The 14,963-nt window shown below is 35.4% G+C and overlaps 1 protein-coding gene across 2 annotated transcripts in view; it reads right to left on the bottom strand.

Moving 5' to 3' along the window:
- LRP1B (LDL receptor related protein 1B) overlaps positions 1-14,963 on the bottom strand; it is a 1,782,191-nt gene that overhangs the window by 165,715 nt on the left and 1,601,513 nt on the right. The gene's annotated exons all lie outside the window — the stretch shown is intronic.

The following is a 14,963-nucleotide window of genomic DNA, read 5'->3' as shown; positions in this document are numbered from 1 at the left end:
CAATTGTTTGGATCACCATACAAACTCAACACAAAGCACCAATTAATGAAAACAAATGAACATCAAAATTATCGAAAACTTCCCTTCTGAACACTTCCTCCCTATGCCACCTTCTATTTATGTTATAAAGCAGCAAAAGGAAATGGTTATCAATCAGACTCTGAGGTTGTCATCTTGTCTTTCTCCCCAAGGAGCTCTTATTCATAATCTACCTATAATCAGCTGCTCCAATTTCATAAATCATAATAGTGCACGATGTGCAAACCTTGACAATTAATAAAGTGCCATCTCACTGGAACATCTAAACAAACTCAATGAGTATCAGGAGAGGTATTAACTCGCTCTTCACTTTACAAATGACAAAACAGAGACTCTTAGAAGTTTATGAACTTGATGAATTTTCACTACCATAAAATGGCACAGCCAATATAAAAAAGTATGCCTTTATTCCTGATTCAGTGCTTTTTACAACAAATCTATGTCCATATGAGCCAGTTTCAGAATGCATGTAATAGAATTTATTTAATGTTTAGATCATATATTTTAAAAATTTCTTTGAATAATATCTAATTGTACATAGTCTAAAACAGTGCTTCTTAAATTTTAACATGCATACTTATAAATCACTTGGGAATTTTGCTAAAATAGAGATAATGATTGAGTAAATCTGGATTTCTAACAAGCTCTTTAGTGATAACATTGTTCTTGGTCTATGAAACACACTGAATAGCAGGGGTCTAAATCATCAAGATGATATAAATTCAATAACATAAAAACAATAAAATTATACATGCTAGTATACAATTTAAACACATTTATTTCCCTTCATATACTTAGATACACTCCTTATTCTCAGACATATTAAAGAAAAACAATGAAGTGTTTAACAATTTAGACTGGTGAAATAAATTAAAGGAGAAGATCAGCTCTTTGGTGATGGTTGCTATACTTTACTTCAAAAAGCATCTTATATAACTGAGATTCAAATAGTATTATAAAAGCAAAAGTGATTTATATATAATTATAAAAATTAAATAATGAACATCTACTCAGAACTCAGTCTACCTCTTAGTTAAACATTTTCATAAATATGATCACACTCAATCTTCCTAACATCTTTAAGAGGTATTACTACATGCATTTAAATACACAAGAATTTCTTGCATAAGTTTTAGAGTTTAAGTTACTTCTCCAATCTTATAAAACTATTAAATGACAAAAGGGGAATTTATATACAGATCACACTCCAGAATATTCTACATTTCTGTAGAAATTCTCATGATAGGTTTCAAACACATTTTTCAACTAAATAGCTAGATGATAGATGATTGATATATAGATAGATAGATGATAGATAGATGATAGATAAATGATAGATAGATGACAGATAGATGATAGATACCCCCACATTCTCTTCCCTTTCTTCTTTCCTTTCTTTCTTCATGCCTGTCTACCTGCTAATGATGACTCAGAATGTAATGTGTGTCACTGTGTTGTATGCTGTTTTATAATATATCCTTTTTTGCCTGTATCATACATAACTTTAAATTTTTAAATTTGCTTAAAATCTACAGAATTTCTAATGTAGCATTCCACACATCTCAGACAATCAAGAAATATGCCAGAATGGTTGGAATTTGAACAATGACCATTAAAAATATAGGGTTTGGTACTACACTATTTAAATGGTTACTTCATTTTCGTAAATAAAACAAACTCTTCTGAATCTATTACTTTATTTATAACATTGGTTTATGTAGTCCTTGTCATGTGTTTCTTGCATTATTACTTTTTAAAAAATGTTTTTATTGATTCTAAAGAGGAAAGAAGGGAGTGAGAAAAAGAGAAACATCAAAATGAGAGAGAAACATTGATCAGCTGCTGCCTACATGCCCCCTATTGGGGTTTGAGCCTGCAACCCAGGCATGCGCTCTGAATGAGTCAAAACAGCATTTTTTTGTGTGTGGTGCATGGAATGATGATCAACCAACTGAGTCGCACCAGCCAGGGCTTCTTTCATTACTTTTAAATATTGTTTTAAAGTTTTAGAATATATAATGTAAGAAAAATCAGACTGGATCAGATAAACAGATAATGTGACCTAATATTAAAACACTGGCTCCAAGCAATTCTCCATGACTGCAAAGGTTAACAAGTGGTACTATCAATACAATCCATGTTTTTTTAGTTTTTCACCCTAAATTCTATTTGTATTTTTTTTTTGTCTAAACATTTGTATCATATTTTAAGTTTGAAAGAGTTCTGTACTTATCTTTTAAAAACAAGTTACAGTTCATTTCTAAGATGTTCATTTGGGGCATTCAGAAACAGTAATATGGAAAGGTTAATTGCCTTACATAGGTTATTCAGATTTTATGTTTCCAAGTTATTTAATTTTTGGATCCATAACATTATTAATTAAAATTACAAATACAAACTATATCTGTATTTAAAATCATTTTAGACATGTTCGAAGGCACACATATATATGAGTATGTGTATATATGTGCATATATATATATATATATATATATATATATGATATTTTAATAGGAAAATGTATGAGCAGGGTCTAAAACAGTGGTTCTCAAATTGGCTCTGCATTAAAATCACCTGGGGGATTTTAAAAATCCCTTGCCATTCCATATGTCATATCAATATAATCAGAGTCTAGGGTGGAGCCCCAACATCAGTATTTGTGTTAAAGTTAGCCTGGTAATTCCAATGAACAGCCAAGATTGGAAATCAATGGCCCATAAAACTAATTGCAGAAAATATGTAATCCCACATTATAATACTCTAGTGTAATTAATATAAACTGTTCATAATATACAGGGTTTTCTATTAATTCATATTGTTAAATAGCATTGGAAAGTGTATTATTTCACTTTGGTTGTTGGAAATATAGAGAACGCAAATATAGCACAGTCATGCTCCATTTAATAGGGATACATTCTGAGAATTATTAGCCAATTTTGTCAGTGTGCAATCATAGAGTGCGCTTTCACAAACCTAGATGGTAAAGCCTACTGCACAACTAGGTTACATGGTAGAGCCTATAGCTCTTACACTACAGACTGTGCAACACATTACTGTACAAAACTATAAACAATAAAGTCAAGCCCAAGAGAAAGTAATGCAATTAACAGATATGGTAAACAGGAGATGTATGAGGCTGCTGCCAGTGTAACATGGCACACTGTTTAACAACAAATATTTTTTATATAAGTAGAAAGAGTACACTCTAAATAATGATTAAAAGTATAATATAATAAATACATAAACCAGTAATATAGTTGTTTACTATCAAGTACTATATGCTGTTTATAATTGTATGTGCTATGCTTTCCTATGACAGGCAGAGCAGTATATTAGTTTATATCTACATCACTACAAACACCTTAGTAGTGTGTTGCACTGTGACATTAGGTGATAGAAATTTTTCAGCTCCATTATAGTATTACTAGAGGCCTGATGCATGAAATTCGTGCATGGGGTGTGTGTCCCTCAGCCCAGCCTGCACCCTCTCCAATCTGGGACCCCTCGAGGGATGTCCAACTACTCGTTTAGGCCCGATCCAGGTAGAATCGGGCCTAAAGTGGCAGTCGGACATCCCTCTCACAATCCAGGACAGCTGGCTCCCAACTGCTTGCCTGCCTGCCTTCCTGATCACCCCCTAACCACTCCCCTGCCAGCCTGATTGATGCCTAACTGCTGCCCTGCCAGCCTGTTTGCCCCTAACTGCCCTCCCGTGCAGGCCTGGTCCCTCCCAACTGCCCTCACCTGATGGCCATCTTGTGGTGGCCATCTTGTGTCCACATGGAGGCAGCCATCTTGTGTGTTGGAGTGATGGTCAATTTGCACATTACTCTTTTATTAGATAGGATATATACACACACACACACACACACACACACACACATACTGACTGGCCAGATTATTATGCGTTCAGAGATCATAATAATCTGGCCACTCATTGTATATGTTTAATTATATTTTTATAGATTGGCAATATCAAAAATAAAACTTTAAAAACTTTTACAATGGTATCAATAAGATTATTAATACCTATGAATTAAACTTGTAAAATTTACATGAGACTTTCATACTGGAAACTATACAACATTGCTGAGAGAAATTGAATAATGCCTAAGAAAATGCAGTGCTAAATCACTCACATAGATTAGAAAACTCAGAACTGTTAAAATTTTCTCTCAATTAAACTAGAGAATTAATGCAAAACTTATCAAAAATCTAGCAAGTTATTATGAAAGAAACAGATTATTCTGAAATTATCTTGAAATGAAAAGTATCTGGAATAATCAACCAATATTGAAAAAGAACAAAGTTGGAAAATTTACAGTACCTGATATCAAGAGTTGTTATAAGGCTACAGTAATCACAGAGTACGGTGTTGAACAAAATGAAACCAGAAACATAGGCACGCACATATGATCAAATGATTTTCATAAAGATCTCGCTGGTTTAATGCAGAAAGGAAAAGTCCTTTATAAGCGCAGATAGCTATATAGCTGAAACAAGTGGCTACCCATATGAAAAACATAAATCTTAACCTATCATATGTTATTGCTTTACACACACACACAAATCAGAGATTATTATAAGTATAATATGAAGCTTCCAAATTATAAAAAAAACACCATAATCTTGGAATAACTAAACACAAAAAAATATTAAAAACAAAGAAATATTGGTAAATTGGGCTTAAACAACACTTCCTTTAAACCTCTTCCTGGAAGTCCCACATAACACTTCTGCTTACATTGCAATGGCCGGAACTTAGTCACATGATGACACATAGCTACAAGGGGAGCTGGGAAATGTGATGACTTATTCCAGATAGCAATCTATCAACCTAAGGTTTAGGATTCTGTTTCCAAAAATGAAGTAAAAATGGTTATACAGATAGGCAATTTATGAGTCTCTGTCAATAAACTAACACGGCTAATTAATGCCATCAAGAGGATATCTACAGATACTGAAAAAGAATAATTCTTTTCTTTGGAGATTGCAAGTATTATATCCTCAAGTTACCTTGGGTCATTGTTTTAAAATGTGAAGAAAGCACCCATTTCAGAAGACACCAGTAAAGTAAAGAAGAGCTTAGAAATGTAGAAAATGAATATAGGGTGCTTATAACTCTGAGTACTTGAGTCCAAATTGTGTCTAAAGTCAACTCCGTATGCATGCATATAAGCACAACAAATGGACATAAGACACTGCGGGGGAGGGAGGGTATAAGGGCATGCGACAGGGGGTAGGGGAGGCTGGGGGAAGGTCAAGGGGGAAAAAAGGAGATATATGTACTACTACATGTAATACTTTAAACAATAAAAAATATAAAAAAACAAAATAAAATATCAATAAATAAATAAATAAAGTCAACTCCATCCTCTCCTTGGAATCCAGGCAGGCAATATATTTTACTACTAGTTTGTGTTTATCTTCTGTCTTTTATAAGCTAGAGTCCTATCTAAGGCAAACACCATGCTATTTTTTATTGCTTAAAATTCTTATGGATTTTAATATTAATGTTCTTATCTATATGTGCTGGTTTATATAATACCTAGCCTATATCATTGGTTTCTAATTACCTGGGGAATATAAATCTCCTTTCACAAGAAAACCAGAGTCAGTATCTATTTAAAAGTGATTTGCAAACCCAGGCTTCCATGAAGTTGGGAGATAGCATCAACACAGTTTTTGAGCATATTCTCTGCATGACATATGTTATTACAGTTTCTAGTGATATTGATTATCTGGAAAGCTGCAGGTTGCTTTGCATTGCAAAGTGTTTGGTGGATCTGAAAATTCATTTCATGTTACTGCCCATCAGCCAGGGTAACATTCCTCAATGAGCACTCACATGTACAACCCAGGGGAAGTGGGTGGAATACATGGATGCACCAGCAGTTGAAAACAACAGTGCCAGCTGCAGTTTGTCCCAGGGGAGCCCTGCAACTTCCGTTCTGTGTTTGAATTTATTATTATTGTTTTAACTTTTACATTATTCTTCCAGGTAGAAAGGAGAAAGGTTTATAAAGTAAAACAAATTACCAATGACATATTTTCTTTATGAAGAGGTAAATCTATAATAAGCTAGCTCGCTAGACACTCCAATAATGACATTTTAAAAAACTACGTGTCAATGCAATGCAATTTTCAGTGTAAATTTTTGAACTTGCATTATGCAGTTTTAGAAAGTGTTGTATTACATCCTGTAATGCTATCTGTCGCATCTGACACCAATTTGTGATTATTTTTAAAGAAATTTGTATTGTAGCTTTAAATTTGTTGGACGGAGGGAGTAGTTATTATTTCATCTTTTGCCAATAGACTCTGTACGTCATGTGCCAAACTTCTGCTTTTCATTCATAATTCTTTTTTCAACAGCCTGTCATCATTTTTTTTAGATTTATTGAGAAGGAATTGACATATATCACTGTCTAAATTTAAGGTGCACAGCTTGATGGTTTGATTTACATATATGTGAAATGATTAGTAAAACCTTAGTTGTTGAACTTAATTCTTTCCAGAAGGTTCTTCGAGAAGTGATTTGTTCGAAAACCGAATCATTTTTTCTCACTAGAAATAATGTAAATTGAAATAATCCATCTCAGGCCCACAAATGACTCCCTGTTTTCACCTTTCTTATATATAGTGCATAGCTAGTATACTGTTTAATCTATAAATAAACACTTCTTTCCTTAAATTTATTGAACCACCTCCTCTTAGCCTTAAATAAATCACTTTCAGCACTTGTTCCCGGGGCATCTTTCAGGTCAGTAGGAGGTGTCTTCACTTTTACTTTTTCATATATCACTGCTATCTGCTTGTTTAGCCAAATCAACAACAGGTGTTTTTTTTTTTTTTTTTTGTGTGTGTTTTTTTTTTTTACCTCTTCAGTTGCCTGTGATCATTGTTTCTTTCACATCCTTAGAAGCATTAGCACTCTTGATGGCCTCTTTATGTTTTTAAATTGTGCTAATAGTTAATTTAGCACAAAACTATTAAATTAGATAGTTACTTTAACCTGCAAAAAAAAAACATTCCCTCCTTTGTTTGCTGCCTAGAGATGCTTTTTGTCATGCTGAGGTATCAGCATGAAAGGGTTGTCAGATTGAAAATGGAAGTTTTGGTCAAGAACCTAGACATTTTTTTCCATGAACAACTGGGTTGAGAACTAAATTTCTTCCAGATGGGAGATGTTTGAGAACCGAGGCCTTTCTGTACCACAATAGGTTAAGCTAACATACATCTTCTTCTATGAATACATTAAAAAGAAAAAAGGAAGACAATTTCCTGTGATGAGAACTGTTAGGATTTACTCTGCTAACAACTTTGCTATATATCACCAAGCAGTGTTACCTATAGCCATCATGTTGTACATTACTAGTACTTATTTATATTATAACTGAAAATTTATAACTTTTGATCACTTTCCTCTAATTCTCCTTTTGCCTACATTCTGCCTCTAGTAACCACAAGTTTGATCTCTCTTTTTTTAAATGAGTTTGAAGGATTTTGTTGCTTGTTAGTTAGCTTTTTTTTTTTTTTTAAAGATTCCACATATAAGTGAGATTCATACAGTTTTTGTCTTTATCTGACCTATTTTACTTATCATACTGCTCTCAGGTCCATCCATGTTGTCACAAATGGTATGATTTCCTTGGTTATTTTTTTATTTTGTGTGCGTGTGTTTATGGTTGGATAATACAGCAGGTCCTCAAGTTATGTTTTATTCAATCTCATTTCATGATAATGATGATGAGATGTGTAGGATCTTAACTCTTGTTTATATCAATTAGTCTATGGTAATATTGTTTTGTTATAGATCTTTTGTTGCAGTTCCAACAACCTATTGGCATTGTACATATACAACTTCTTTGTGCATGCATTAATCAATGGATACTTAAGTTGTTTCCATGTCTTAGCTATTGTAAGTAATGCTACTTTAACATGAAGTGCAGGTATGTATCTGTTTCAGTTAGTGTTTCTATTTCCTTGGGATATATTCCCAGAAGTGAAATTGCTAGACTATATACTAGTTCTATTTTTAATTTTTTGAGGATCCTGCAGAGTGTTTTTCATACTGGCTGTACCAATTTACATTCCCACCCACAATGCACAAGGGTTCCCTTTTCTCCACATGCTCACCAGCATTTGTTACCATCTTTTTGGTGATGGCCATTCTAACAGACATGAGGTAATATATCATTGTGACTTAATTTGCATTTCCCTAATGACTAGTGATGTTGAACACAGCCTGCAGTGTTGACAGACTGATTGCTGTTTGTGGACCATAAATGAGGAGAACCCAAATCTCTACAGTAAAAGGTATATGTAAGGTATCCCTTTTCAGAATCATTCTTAAGCCATGATTCTAGATTCTGGTAGTCTTGCTCTAGAAATTCCACTTATATTCCCTCATCCAGGTTAGAGAAAAAACAAAATAAGCTGCTTTCTGAATTTTGTCCAAATACCAATTTTGTTTTATTTTAAAACCAATCAAAGCAATTAAAAAGTGAGTCTACCAAATATTTTTTTAACATAGTTGGTTACATTTGTTTAGTTGCTATGACCCTATTGATAAGAGTCACTAGACAATTGCTCAATTCACTTTAGAGTTTTGGATGGACCACATCAGACTCTGATCTGGTGGGAAGAATGATATAGCATGAAAATGAGCTATCTTAGCATTGAAGCCAGAACATGATTTGAGTCCTAGGTTCCTAGTCATGTACAAACTAGAGTAATTATTTACCTTCAGTTTTTTGAAGGCTAAAAGTTGATGTGTAATTCATTCTAATACATAGAACTGAACACAAGCTTAATGAAGAAAAGCTAGTGATAATTAAGTAATAGTACTAATTATTAACTAGTTACTTATGCTATATAATAAAGAGGTAATATGCAAATTGACTCTCACGCCCTCGCACAAGATGGCCACCCCCATGTGGTCAAAGATGGCCGCCACAAGATGGCCAGCAGGGGAGGGTAGTTGTGGGCAATCAGGCCAGCAGGGGAGGGCAATTAGGGGTGACCAGGCCAGTAGGGGAGGGCAGTTGGGGGGACCAGGCCAGCAGGGGAGGGCAGTTGGGGGCAACCGGGACAGCAGCGGAGGACAGTTGGGGGCAACTGGGCTGGCAGGGGAGCAGTTAGGCATTGGTCAGGCTGGCAGGGGAGTGGTTAGGGAGTACTCAGGCTGGCAGGCAGAAGCAGTTAGGAGCAATCAGGCAGGCAGGCAGGCAGGCGAGCAGTTGGGAGTCCTGGATTGTGAGAGGGATGTCTGACTTCCGGTTTAGGGGATCAGGCCTAAACTGGCAGTCGGACATCCCCCGAGGGATTCCAGATTTGAGAGGGTGCAGGCTGGCCTAGGGACACCCCCCCCCCCCAGTGCACAAATTTCATGCACCAGGCCTCTAGTCTATATAATAAAAGCCTAAGCGACCATTATGGCAGAACAACCAGAAGGACTGGTTGCTATGATGCGCATTGACCACCAGGGGGCAGACACTCAATGCAGGGAGCTTCCCCATGATGGTCAGTGCACTTCCACAGTGGGAGTGCCACTCAGCCAGAAGCCGGGCTCACGGCTGAGAAGCACAGTGGCAGTGGTGGGATCAGGCCTAAGCCAGCAGGCGGACATCCCCCAAGGGGTCCCAGACTGTGAGAGGGTGCAGGCCAGGTTGTGGGACCCTGCACCCAGTGCATGAATTTCATGCACCAGGTCTCTATACCTATAAAAGCCCAGCGACCCTTACGGCGGATCAAGCAGAAAGACTGGTCGCTATGATGCGTACTGACCACTAGGGGACAGATGCTCAACAAAGGAGCTGCCCCCGGTGGTCAGTGTGCTCCCTCAGTGGGAGCATCACTCAGCCAGAGGCCAGGCTCACAGCTGGCAAGCACAGCAATGGTGGCAGGAGCCTCCCACCTCTGTGGCAGTGCTAAGGAGCAGGGAGCCAAGTGGTAAGGAGTGAACTGGCAGGAGGTTAGGAGCGAGGGGTCCCGATTGTGCGATGGTGCAGGCTGAGCTGAGGGACCTTCCCTGCCCCCCGTGTATGAATTTTGTGCATCGGGCCTCTAGTGTAGTAATAATATTAAATAAATAGATAACCACTTAGTAAATAAAAACTAATAAATAGTAAATTAAAATGTAAAAGAAGTGGATTATAATACCAATTTTATAATAAACAAGCTATATATACTTGGAAGAAAAGTGATATTTATTTAAAACTTCTATGTTGCAGGCAGTGTTTTAAATGCTCTATATTTATTATCTTGTTTTCAGTGAATAAAAGGTTTTACTAGAACTTTGTAAAACATTCTATTTATTTTACGTGCAAAGATTAAACATTGGTAACTTGTTCAGGTCACACATAAGTATTAGAGCCATTAAGATGTTTAAACTGTGGGAAAATACATTCTTATCTAAAATTTTAAAAGGTTACCAGATCCTTGAGGTCTTTTACATGAAAATGTGTTTTACTTTTATTATTTGATTATATTTTTAATTATCAGGTCTATAAAATATTTTTAGCTTCAATATAATTGTATTTCTTGAAAAATAGCATTTTATAAATTGTAAAAATTTATATAAGTAATATATAAATGCCATTTTTATAGAAATGTAAGACAATGCAATATACTGTATATATACTTATACATAATCATATACATGTATTTGAGCTACACAACACAAAGATAAACTTGATTATGTTTCTTTATGACAATAAGTTAATAAAATTTTGTACACTGCTTATTTCACCAAAAATTATAAAAAAATTATTTTCATAGGTCATTCAAATCTTATATAATAAAAGTGTAGTATGCAAATTGTCCCCTCCACTAAGAGGTCATCTGGGAGCTCGACCAGGGGGCAGGGCCGGCTGGGGGAAGTGAGGGAGGCCCTGGCCGGTGACCGGCAGCTGCTAGGAACCCTACGAGTGCATGAATTTTGTACACTGGGCCTCTAGTTCTTATATAAATCAGTTTTAGGCCTAATGCATGAAATTCGTGCAAGAGTAGGCCTTCCTTTCCCCGGCTGCCAGCACTGGCTTTCCTCTGGTACCCGGGACCCGGGCTTCCCTCCAGCCACCAGCAGGCACCCGGGACCTGGGTTTCACTCACAGCACCGGCTTCATCCGGAAGAACATCTGGTCTAATTAGCATATTATGCTTTTATTATTATAGATAATATTTATCTTGTGGATATACCTTAGTTTAGTAAAACAGTCCTCTAGAGTTTGGTTTTCAAATTTTTCCCCTATTTGAATAGGAAGATAATATTTACAATAAATATGCTTTCTTTACAATTAAGTGTCACTATCTGTTTCAAAATAACTTTTCTTTAGTGACAATTATCACATTTTACACTGCCTTAGTAAAAGAGTATGAGAGAGAGAGAGCTAGCAGTCAGACAGATTCTCATAATCATCAGGATTTATATGTGGTTATATGGTTATGTTTATCATTGCATTTTAAACTATGTCTATTTGAAATCTTGGAGAAATATGTTCCAAAACTTAAAAAAAAAAGTTGTTTCACATTATTCTTATTTTTTGCTGCTAGGCATCTCTGTAGAAAAATAATTCTAACTGTATAGTTTATAATAAATGGAGTATCTTTGGTGTGCTATTGTGTATGTATGTGGGAACATTAAGAGCAATCATAGTTTTCAAAGAAAAATCTCTGTTTTTAAGCAACTGCTCTAAATCATTTTCTACCAAATATGCTTTGGAAATACATAATAAATTCAGTCAAGAATGTTGAAGTAAAAATTGTGCCAACAAATTGAATAGCAAACCATTCAAACAGTTATTGTTTTTTCTTCTTTAACATTTCTATTTTGTGGTTTCAATTTTATCTAAAATTTAGTACCATAGCCCTGGCTGTGTAGCTTAATTGTTTGGAGTGTCCCCACTGATACACCAAGGTTTCGGGTTCCATCTCCGGTCAGGGCACATATAAGAATCAACCAATGAATGCATAATTAATCGGAATACCAGGTCCATTCCATGTCTCTCTCTTTCTCCCTTTCTCCCTTCCTTTCTCTCTCTCAAATCAATGAATAAAAATTAAAAAATAAATAGACAAATAAAATGTAGCAGCTTAATCCTTGAAAGGTTAAGGTATATAAATATACATATATATATATATATACACACATAGATATGCATATATTTATACACATGTGCATATATACATAAGTATATATACACTCATTTTATATACAAAACACACATTATTTCATTACTTATTCAATATGACCTTAGTTTTTGAAGATTCTAATATTGTCATTTTTTTCTCTAAAATAAACGTATTTTTAGTATAAATTCAATTGCACTAAAATAGAAGTTATTTTACCTTTCTAGTATTGTGAATATTTTCTTTAATATTGAATGGTATAATTATTTTTCTTAAACAGCTTTTACCTTGAATCATTTAACATTTTATTTGATAACATATAAAGTATTAATTATCTCTTTCTTTGTTGTCCATCATAGATAAGAATATTTAATATGCATCTAGAATGCAGGTTTCTTTTATTTTCTTCTCCACATCCCAAATAACTTAGAGAATTTATAGTTTATATTGCTAACAGTGCCTGAAATAAATATTTTTCCTCTCTGGAGGATAGCGTGGGTGAAAGGAAAGCATGTTTAAGCAACACCATTGTCTGGTGGGCGATCTCACTTTTGCTAACCTAAATTCTCTATTGTCAACTCATGTTTTATTTTCATACACAAAATCATTTCAATAGAGAAGATTATAGAAAGTAGGGATAATAGCTAGGGCTTTGTTTTTAAGGCTGTAAAGAAATTATTAAAAGAGGCTTCCCTAGCCAGTTCGGCTCAGTGGATAGAGCATCGGCCTGTGAACTGAAGGGTCCCAGGTTCATTTCTGGTGAAGGGCACATGCCGGGCTTGCGGGCTCGATCCCCAGTAGGGGGCATGCAGGAGGCAGCTGATCAATGATTCTCATCACTGATGTTTCTATCTCTCTCTCTCTCCCTTCCTCTCTGAAATCAATAAAAGTATATTAAAAGAAAAGGAAAGAAAAGAAAAGGAAAGGAAAGAGGCTAACAAAAGAGGAAATGGAAACAGTTGTGTTAGACGATTGTGACTGATGCTTTTGCGTTTTAGACTATAATCTAATTATATGGATTCATAATAACATGGCTTTGTGTCCCTCACGCATTTAGACAGTCTTCACAATTCCCTTTTTAAATGTTTAAAAATAAATTTAATGCATATTTACATCTGATATTAGCTGAATACAAAGGTTTGATTGAAAATGTATGGTGGTAGCCGAAGTGGACAACACATTGAGCTGTTCAGTATCCCATCAATATAGAGATGTCCTAGACTCTTTAAACCCCAAGTGACAAAGTTTTGCTCTGGTATATGGATTTGAAGCATACTATATCTCCTATCCTGCGTATCTACCATACTTGTCCATGCTGAGCCAATGACGTTGAAATGTAAGCATATGTGACTCTTTGCTTAGCCCCAACCTGGAAATGTCTTTCCAGGCATCAACGCCCCTCCCTTTCCAAGAGCAGGCAAGAGTAGCTGAATCCAATATCTGCACTACCACCCATTCTAAAACTGTATTACAAATAATATGTCAGCTCTATCCTTTGTTCTACATTATCCCAAAGTTTCCTGGTAGAATGGATCCCCTTCTTGCAGTAATCTGCACAGTAATGAATCCTCTATTCTTCTTTTGCTTCTGTAGTTAACTTCCCCACCATCCTACCAGTGGTTTCTAGATTCATCTCCCCAGTAAACTACTTGTACTCATATATTTGTGAGTGCTTGTGCTAATTCTGGGAAAACCCAACTTAACAAAAGTTTTATATAATCATTTATTCTAAAAACATGCATAAGGCTGACCATGTAATAGGCACTGTCCTGAGCTTATAGGACTTACACCAATGAACAAAACAGACATAAATCTCTACCCTCATTGATTTTATATGTTAATGGCAAAGTGGGTATTTGAAAGATTATCAAGAATAAAAAAATAATTATTATTTATTACAGGGTAAGAAATGCTACAGTGAGAAATAAAAAAAAAGAAGGGGATAGGGAATGTATGCAGAGGGGAAATTTTAAATAATATAATTTGAAAATGCTATATCAAGAGCGTGGACTTGAAGGCTGACAAAGAGAAAAGGATTGAATCATGCCATTATCTGAGAGAAAGGGCATCCCAAGGAGAAACATGACCTAAACAGGCCAGAGGTGTCTAAGGAACAGCAAGGTGATGAGGGTGGCTGAAGCCGAGGAAGCATGAGTGGTGACAGGTCATGAAGACCATCCATTGGTGAGGACCAGCTCTACCAGCAGGCAAGGATTTGTATAGAACTTCTCTTGCTATTTCTCCTCCCAGAGGAGAGCATATATATTTAGCCTCTTCCTTTTCTGACCAGTGAATTTCAGGTACTTACTTATTTAGGTTTATGCCAAAGTAAAGATGGAAATTACTAAATGGGCTGAAGCAATACAGAAACGCAGAATGTGTAACTGCTATGGTGGATTCTTTGGCCTGTATATCCTGGATTACTATCTTGTTCTCAGTTTATGTGTTTATGCTTACAAAGCGAACAGGATGGCGTACACTGATAAAGTATAAAATAGGTAGTAAGAAACCACATTTGTCTTTGAAAAAAATATTGAGTATATCATACAAAATGAAATGCCTCTAGTGACCAGATTTGACTAGAGATCAATGATTTGATTTTTTTACTAGATTTATTGATCAGAAGTAACATATATATCTATCATTTCAAATAGAATTGTATTTTATTTTTTATAACATTGGCATTTTTATTGCATTAGAGTTGATAGAGTAAATTTTGGTTCTCTGAAAAGATTCATAAGTAAATATTGTTATGAGCAGTATTTGTATTTTTGTTACAGGTTGACTTTTAT

Source organism: Plecotus auritus, assembly GCF_963455305.1.
Source record: "Plecotus auritus genome assembly, chromosome: 5".
Classification (NCBI taxonomy): Eukaryota; Metazoa; Chordata; class Mammalia; order Chiroptera; family Vespertilionidae; genus Plecotus; species Plecotus auritus.
The sequence above is the reverse complement of the archived record's forward strand: the minus strand, read 5'-3'. Positions and strand labels throughout refer to the sequence as shown.